The 8,680-nt window shown below is 35.9% G+C and overlaps 1 pseudogene; it reads right to left on the minus strand.

The window, feature by feature from the left end:
* Positions 1–168: 168 nt before the first annotated feature.
* On the minus strand, positions 169–7,800 carry LOC137719639 (serine/threonine-protein kinase BSK7-like; annotated as a pseudogene).
* Between the last annotated feature and the right edge of the window lie 880 nt (positions 7,801–8,680).

The following is an 8,680-nucleotide window of genomic DNA, read 5'->3' on the forward strand; positions in this document are numbered from 1 at the left end:
TTTACTTTATCAAGACCATTCTGCAGATTATGTTTAGAATCATGATATTTACCAAAGAAAGTGAGTTAATTATGGACTGCATATGATTGTTTTGTTCGTCGCAAATTTTAGTTCGAAGGGTTAACTTTTTATTTTTTATTTGTATCCAAGTAGTAATTTATATCTGTGTCTAACAACAATCAAACGACGTTAATTATTATTATTATTATTATTATTATTATTTATTTATTTATTTATTTATTTATTTATCCAAGTAGGAATCCTATATGCTTTCTGGACACAAATTATAAAGCTTCTGAACGATTTCCTCCCTACCACTGTTTTTAACAACTTTCTATTTTTTCTTTCCATTTTGTCGAAGGAATTCATATACGCGAATTGACACACAAGAAATCAAATCAAATGATGAAGCTTTGGCTCCAGTGGTTTTAAACCTTATGATCGATCGACGCCTATATATGCTGAGAGCCAAACCGAAAGAAGTGGAAAACTGGGCACCTGGTCGACCGGACTAGATTTTCACTTTTGTCCAACTTCTTTACTCCTTTTGGATTCAAGCGTAGTACCCTCCTTAAGTGCTGCTTGAGCTTCAATGTCCACTCCAAGGCCCGAAAGGGCAACAACCTGAAGATAACATGAAATGTGCCAAAGTGGGGAAACTACTTGTGCTTGCATTGCATCGTTTATAGCTTCCTGAGGCTTGTCACTCATGAGATAAGACAAACTACGCCCGGTTGGAGAAACCATCATTCCAACATCAATGAACTGCAAGCAAAATAACACTGTCAGCAACGATAACAAATGCAGAGAAAGCAGCAATTCAGGATATAATAATTTTTTTTCTTTCAGTTTTGTTCTTTTTTATTGGTCATGCAAGTTGAGTTACCAGGTTTAGATGCTCTTAATGTACCTTAAACTACCAATTTCGTTTGAACTACCAATTTTGTTTCTCCCTATCAAGAATTAGAAGATAAGATGTAACGCCAAACAAACTTCGTACGAAGCTGTGTGTAGTAATTTATTTTAACAGGTCAGATAAAGAACATCCTATTGAAGGTAAACTTCGGATATCGGTATGAACATGAAGGCAACTCTTATCAAACCTGTACTCAGAACTTCCCACGAGTATCATAATAAGAACTTAACCTGTGAATAACACTCAATTGTGGTTCTGAAGTCCTTGAGCTTAAAAGCAGAATCCCCTTTTTCTTTGAGTCTAATGATTCCTGCATTTGGTCAGTCCACATTTGGAACGAGAGCTGCAGTGGAACGTAAGAGAGAAAATGTCAGTAACACAACCAAACTATTGAGAAAGCTAAATATGTATACAACACAACTTATTAGATTTTTCTCCATTAATTAAACGAATATAGAACCTCATTTCTCATTCCATCATCTGTATAGCGGATACTCTCTAGGATCTCATGTATAGCAGTCAAATCCCTTCTTGTGCAGGCTTTGCCGAGTGGTGAAAGAGAAGACCAGGAGGTACCATGTGGGATTTCCATCAAAACAGAAGGAGGAACCTGCAGAGGTAAGCAAAAAGAACTTAAAGGAAGTCCAGGATACAGCTACCAGCATCATGTTAAGCATCTATGTATTATTAAACTACTACGATGCTGCAGATCCGAGTGCTTCTAATTGGCACCCAACAAGTACGGTATCACTGAAAACCCTTGTAATTAACCAACCTCAATTTCGGGCCATAAGAGAGTATCATTCACCATGAAAGGCACTAAAAAAAAGTGTAACTCTCTCAAGTACTTACTAATAACAAATGAGAGTCATATCCCTTTCCCAATTTTTCAAATATTTCCGCTTGGTACAAAGGTTCAGTATTAACAAATTACGAATCGGTAGATACAACGAGCTTACACAATTAGATCACATTGAGTTTGGTGAAAAGAAGATAACATATGAATATGTTGATTACAAGACTGCCCCAAAATATAGATCTAGAAACAATTGTGTGAAGATTTTAAACACTCAAACTATGCTCCCCGGGTAAAGTTGGGAATAGAATGCTTAATTAGAGAAACAGAGGAGAAAGAACTAACCTCAGTTTCTTTCTGAAAAGGAGTCAAAGAAGCAACTAATCACTTTGAATTTGGTCGCTCTCGGGGTTCAGATTGTAAACATTGTGAAGCCAAGCGTGCCAACTCAGTACCATTATCATTAGAAAGCTGTCCTTCCAAGCAAGAATCTGTCAGCATCTGAAGATATCTGTCTCGAATCAGGTCTAGGGCCTCGTACAAAATGATCAACCACCAGATGAATAAATTTACTTATTTGTGTTTACATATCCTAAGAAGGATAAATACTCACGCAAAGTTCATAACAATTGAAAGTAAACTATATTTTATCGTAGGCAAAAGAGTAACCATTAGATCTTTACAAGAGTTTCCCTAATTTCTCTTTTCCTACAAATGATTTTTTCTTTATTTTTGTTCAGTTCACCACTGGAACAATCACTTAAATGGCTAGAGGGGATACGCTTTCTGCTGAGAAGATCAATCAAGAGAGTCCAAACCTATATATTGCACTTTCTGGTGTCACTCTCCCTGCAAGACAAGGGATCTGCAGTGTATAATAATAGCTGAACTGCATACTTAAAGGATGTTTGTCAAGTAAATCATAATAAACGCCGCTTTTTTCCAAGATCTACCTACCAGTCCTAATATATTCAGGAGGAGTAAATGCCAGATTTGTACTATCACTCTTCCCATCCCTACTATTTTTCATCAGGCAAAGGTGGATATTCTGGGATTGCCATCCTGAAAATTTATAATAAATAAAATAAATGAATGCAATCAGAATATACTAGGAAAGGATATCACACAGATGGAGTCAAAATACATCGTTTGTAATAAATAAAATAAATGAATACAATCAGAATATAATAGGAAAGGATATCAAACAGTGGGGAAACTACTTGTGCTTGCATTGCATTGTTTATAGCTTCCTGAGGCTTGTCACTCATGAGATAAGACAAACTACGCCGGGCAAAAATTGTTGGAGAAACCATTGTTCCACAAACTACGCCGGGCAAAAATTGTTGGAGAAACCATTGTTCCAAAATCAATGAACTGCAAGTGAAAGAGAACTGTCAGCAACGATAAAGCAGAGAAAGCAGCAATTAAGGATTTACTATTTTTTTTTCTTTTAGTTTTGTTCTTTTTATTGATCATGCAAATACTCTAAGATACCTTAAACTACCAATTTCCTTTCTTCAAATCTTCCTATCATGAATTAGAAGATAAAATGTAACGATCGTATTCTGACTGGAAATCTTACTCCAAACAAAATTTCGTATGAAGCTGTGTTTAGTAATTTATTTTAACTGGTTAGATAAAGAACATCATATTGAAGGCCAAATTCGGATATCGGTAGAACAGGAAAGCAACTCTTATCAAACCTCTACTCAGAATTTCCCTCAAGTATCATAATAAGAACCTAACCTGTGAATAACACTCAATTGTGGTTTGAAGTCCTTGTACTTAAAAGCAGAATCCCCCCTTTTCTTTGAATCTAATGATTCCAGCATTTGGTTAGTGCATATTTGGAACGAGAGTTGCAGTGGAGCGTAACTATTGAGAAGGCTAAATATATACAACACAACTTATTAGATATTTCTCTATTTATTAAACAAAAATAGGACCTCATTTGTCATTCCATTGTCTTTATAGCCGATATTCTCTAGTATATCATGTATAGCAGTCAAATCCCTTCTTGAGCAGGCTTCACCGAGTGGTGAAGGAGAACACCAGGAGGTACTATGTGGGATACCCATGTTTAGCATCTATATATGATTAAAGTACTACGATCACTGAAAACCCTTGTCGTTAACTACCCTGAATTTTGGGGCATAAGAGATTGACATTTCATAGAGTATCATTTGTTAGAACTTATATGCGAGAAGTGAATCAAAACACCTAATCAAGACATGAAATAACATTACCATAAGGAGATATAATGTAATGAAACTTATACATGTTGATCAATGTATAATATAAGGTGAGAAAACTAGGAGTTTTGTACAAAATGATGTAGAGAACGGTTATGAGGAGTTGGAAAACTGAAGGTAACTGCAACCATGATAGGAGGGGCAATTACAACCTTATAACTAGGGTTTCGATCCCCTTTCTCGGGTGTGGCATGGTTCTCTTAATGCTAGTGCTATGGAAACCCTTTATTAAGGAAATTGATGAGAACCAGGAAGTCTGCTATACTAAATGATTATTAGTGTTATCTACAAGAAGTTGAGTATGATCTTGGTGATGAAGATGATCCAATGACTTATAAACTGGCCATGGAGAGTTCTAAGAGTGATTTATGGAAAGCTCCAATTTAGAAGAACTTGCTTCCATGGCAAGTAATCATGTTTGGACTTTGGTTGATGGTTCAGACACCAAGAAGGCAATATGTTGCAAATGGGTATTTAAAACCAAGAGGGATGCTCATGGCAGGATTGAAAGGCTTAAAGCCCAACTTGTAGCTAAAGGGTTTACACAAAATGAAGGCTTGGATTACACAAAAACGTTTTCTCCAGTTTCTACCAAAGACTTTTAGGGTTATTATGGCACTCACAGCTCATTTTAACTTGGAACTTCACCAAATGGATGTTAAAATTGCCTTTCTTAATGGTAGCCTTGACCAGGACGTTTATATGGTACAACCTCTAGGATTTGTTGAAAGGGGGAAAGAGCATCTGGTGTGCAAGCCAAATAAGTCTATTTATGGTTTAAAACAGGCTTCGAGGCAGTGGTATAAACGTGTTGATCAAGTTGTGCAGTCCTTTGGTTTTGTGGAAAACAAAATTGATAATTGTATCTACATGAAGCAACACAAATCTCAATTCATTTTCATGGTTTTATATGTTGATGATATACCGTTGGCAAGCTCTCATATGCAATCAATGATTGAAACCAAGAAAATGCTATGTAACAATTTTGATATGAAAGATTTGGGAGAGGCTCATTATGTTTTGGGTATTGAGATTGTGAAGAATAGGCAGAATGGAACCTTGGGGCTATCTCAGAAGAACTACATTGAGAGAGTGTTGAAGAGATTCAATATGGAAGCTTGCAATGTGGGTGATGTCCCCATTGGTAAAGGGGATAAGTTCTCTCCCTCACAGTGCCCTATAACTCAACATGACATTCGAGTTATGAAGGATAAGCCGTATGCATCTCTAGTTGGCAGTGTCATGAATGCACAAGTATGCACCAGACCTGATTTAGCTTTTGCATTAAGTGTACTAGGAAGGTTTCAATCAAATCCTGGTATTGCACACTGGAATGCAGGCAAAAAGGTACTGAGGTATTTGAAAAAGACACAGGACTATGTATTAAGTTACCATCGAGTCCAGAACTTGGAAGTTGTCTGTTATAGTGATGCTGATTTGAGAGGCTGCATTGATGATAGAATGTCCACGAGTGGATATATTTTTATATGGTTGGGGGTGTAATGTCATGGAGAAGCAGAATGCAAACCACAACGGCTGTTTCTACAATCGAATCAGAATATATAGGATGTTTTGAAGCAATGTCAGAGTAATGCTTGTAATGAAGAATTCTCTTATTCAGAAGTGTATTCTCACACATGATCTCATTTGAATGCTATTAATTTGTGATTTTAGTACAAATGGTACTACAAATTGTATTATACTGTCTAAAGTTCAACTAATGCTTCTTTGAGTATGTTTGAAAGATTTAGTTCAACTCTTTATCTCAGTGGTGACTTGTTAGTTATTTCATTAGATGTTTTGATCATTCTCATGTGGGAGAATGTAAGAACTTATATGTCAGAAGTGAATCAAAACACCTAATAAAGACATGAAATAACATTACTATAAGGAGATATGATGTAATGAAACTTATACATGTCGATCAATGTATAATATAAGGTGAGAAAACTATGAGTTTTGTACAAAATGATGTAGAGAACGGTTATGAGGAGTTGGAAAACTGAAAGTAACTGCAGCCATGATAGGAGGGGCAGTTACATCCTCATAACTAGGGTTTCGATCCCCTTTCTCGGGTGTGGCATGGTTTTCTTAATGCTAGTGCTAGTCCTATTGATAGCAGAGAGATCCAATACATTACCAAGAGAAGGGAAGGTCTTAATCACGTCTCGATCTTTATGGTATCATCCTCAAGTAAGTTCCATGCATTCATTGTCTATCGACAGAATGCATTATGCTCAAACTAGGGTTAACAATGCTGCATGCATTTACTGCAGTATGTAGTTCATATGCATTGTTGTGTTCGATATTCATATGATTTAATAAGTATATATAAACTTACGTAAGGGTTTACATCATTCACCATGAAAGGCACTAAACAAAAGTGTAGCTCTCTCAAGTCCTCACTAATAACAAATTAGAGTCATGTCCCTTGCCCAAGTTTTCAAATATTTCCGCTTGGTACAAGGTTCAGTATTAATACAAGAATGAATCGGCAGATAATTAGATACGAGCTTACACAAATAGCTCAGATTGATTCCAGCGAAAAGAAGATAACATATAATATATTGCTTACAAGACTGCCCCAAATATAGATCTAGAAACAATTGTGTGAAGATTTGAAACAGTCAAACTATACTCCCCGAGTATAGTTGGGAATATAATGCTTAATTAGAGAAACAGAGGAGAGAGCTAACCTCAGTTTCTTTCTGAAGAGGAGTCAAAGAAGCAACTAATGACTTTGGATTTGGTCGCTCTCAGGGTTCAGATTGTAAACATTGTGAAGCCAAGCGTGCCAACTCAGTACCATCATCACTAGAAAGGTGTCTTTCCAAGCAAGAATCTGTCAGCATCTGAAGATTTCTATCTTGAATCAGGTCTAGGGCCTGGCACATAACAATCAACCACCAAATGAATAAATTTACTTGTGTTTACATATCCTAAGAATAATACATTCTTACGCAGAGTTCATAACAAGTGCTGCTTGAGCTTCACTGTCCATTCCAAGGGGTCGAAAGGGCAGCAGCCTAAAGATAAGATACAAAGTGCCAGATTGGGAAACTACTTGTGCTTGCATTGCATTGTTGAGAGCTTCCTGAGGCTTGTCACTCATAAGATAAGACAAACTACGGTCGGCAAAAATTGTTGGAGAAACCATCGTTTCAACATCAGTGAACTGCAAGCAAAATAAAACTGTAAGCAACGATGACAAATGTAGACAAAACAGCAATCAAGGATTTACTAAGTTTTTTTTCGCTTTTGTTCTTTTTATTGGTCATGCAAGCAATTAGAGTTACTAGGTTCAGGTACTCAAAGGTACCTTAAACTACCAATTCTCGCAAAACACATCATTCCTAACTGATTAAAAATGCTCCGCTCTACATTCAAGGAAGAAAAAAGGAAGTGCTCAATAATCTACACAACATAGCAGTCCAAGAGCATTCCTAAATCACATTTTCTCCAGCTTTTTACAATCGCAACTTTGTCGTCGTCGTAAACAATCAAAGCTAAATGATAGAAAGATCGCATTGGGTGTCTTGAGCAATCAAATACCTAAACATTTGTAATTACAGAGTGGTAACTACATAGGCAGAGAAAACTACCCAAAATCTCACTCACATTATCAATTTGCTAAAAAGACGTGAACAAAATCGACGAAAAGCGAAAAAAAATGTACCCAACAAGCCCAGTTGCACAACCCACATTCATTCTACAACTAACAATTGTAAATCGAACACGAAATGGAAAGACCCCACAATTTATGAGCTCAAATTGCAGACCTGAGAAATTAAACTATGAAACAAGAGATTAAGTTTTAATTTTCTCGCTACCCTTTTCGTAACAAAATCAAAGTTTGAATTCTGAAGATCGGGAAGAAAAAGGAACTTACAGGGTCGAGAGCGTTGGGCTCGGAGCCATAATCAGCAGGGTCATCCTCCTCACCAGCCTTTCGGCTTTTGAGTTAATCGTGATGCTTTTGCTTTCGCTTGGATTCTCCAGAACGAAAATGGGGATTTTTTTTTTTTTTTTTTTTTCCTTAGATGGATTAACAATAATGTGAAAAATGATTATTAGTTTCTTACTTAAGGGTTAAAAATAAAATTTAGAATTAAAAGACATGAAAATTGATTATTGGTTTCTTACTTATTAAACGTGCTAATTTTTATTAATGACGCATCATTTAGTTTACCAATTTTATCTTCAAATTTAGATTCTCATTACTCTTTAGAGAAAGCGAGATGGAATTGGAAGCAAAATGGGGTTTTTTTCATTTTAGAATTTACTAGATGAAAATATAAAAGTTTTCAAAATATAATATAGGGAAATTAACAAAAATGATCTATTTTCTTAATCTTGTGATCAAAAATAGGATTTTTTAACCATGCATAGGATATGCACACGACATGCACAAGAATATAACAGAAATAAGATTTTTTGAAACTTGAAAATACCAAATTCCCCTTCCATATAAATGGGTTATTTCCTTCAACTTAGTCAACATTTACACCTTCTCTGAAAATCTCTCTTGCCCAACCCCCTACTTGAAGAATCACAGCCCCCAAATAGCACAACTTTCCGACTAGCGCCAACTTTCCAATCTCTTCTATAAGTTTCGCAGCCAAGGCGAGTTTGTTATCTATTGATTCAAACAACTGCAATGACAAAATAAAAAAAAATAAAAAAAAGGTACGATTTGAATTGAAATTTCATTATTTG

The sequence above is a fragment of the Pyrus communis genome, chromosome 16 (genome assembly GCF_963583255.1).
Source record: "Pyrus communis chromosome 16, drPyrComm1.1, whole genome shotgun sequence".
In the NCBI taxonomy this organism is placed as follows: Eukaryota; Viridiplantae; Streptophyta; class Magnoliopsida; order Rosales; family Rosaceae; genus Pyrus; species Pyrus communis.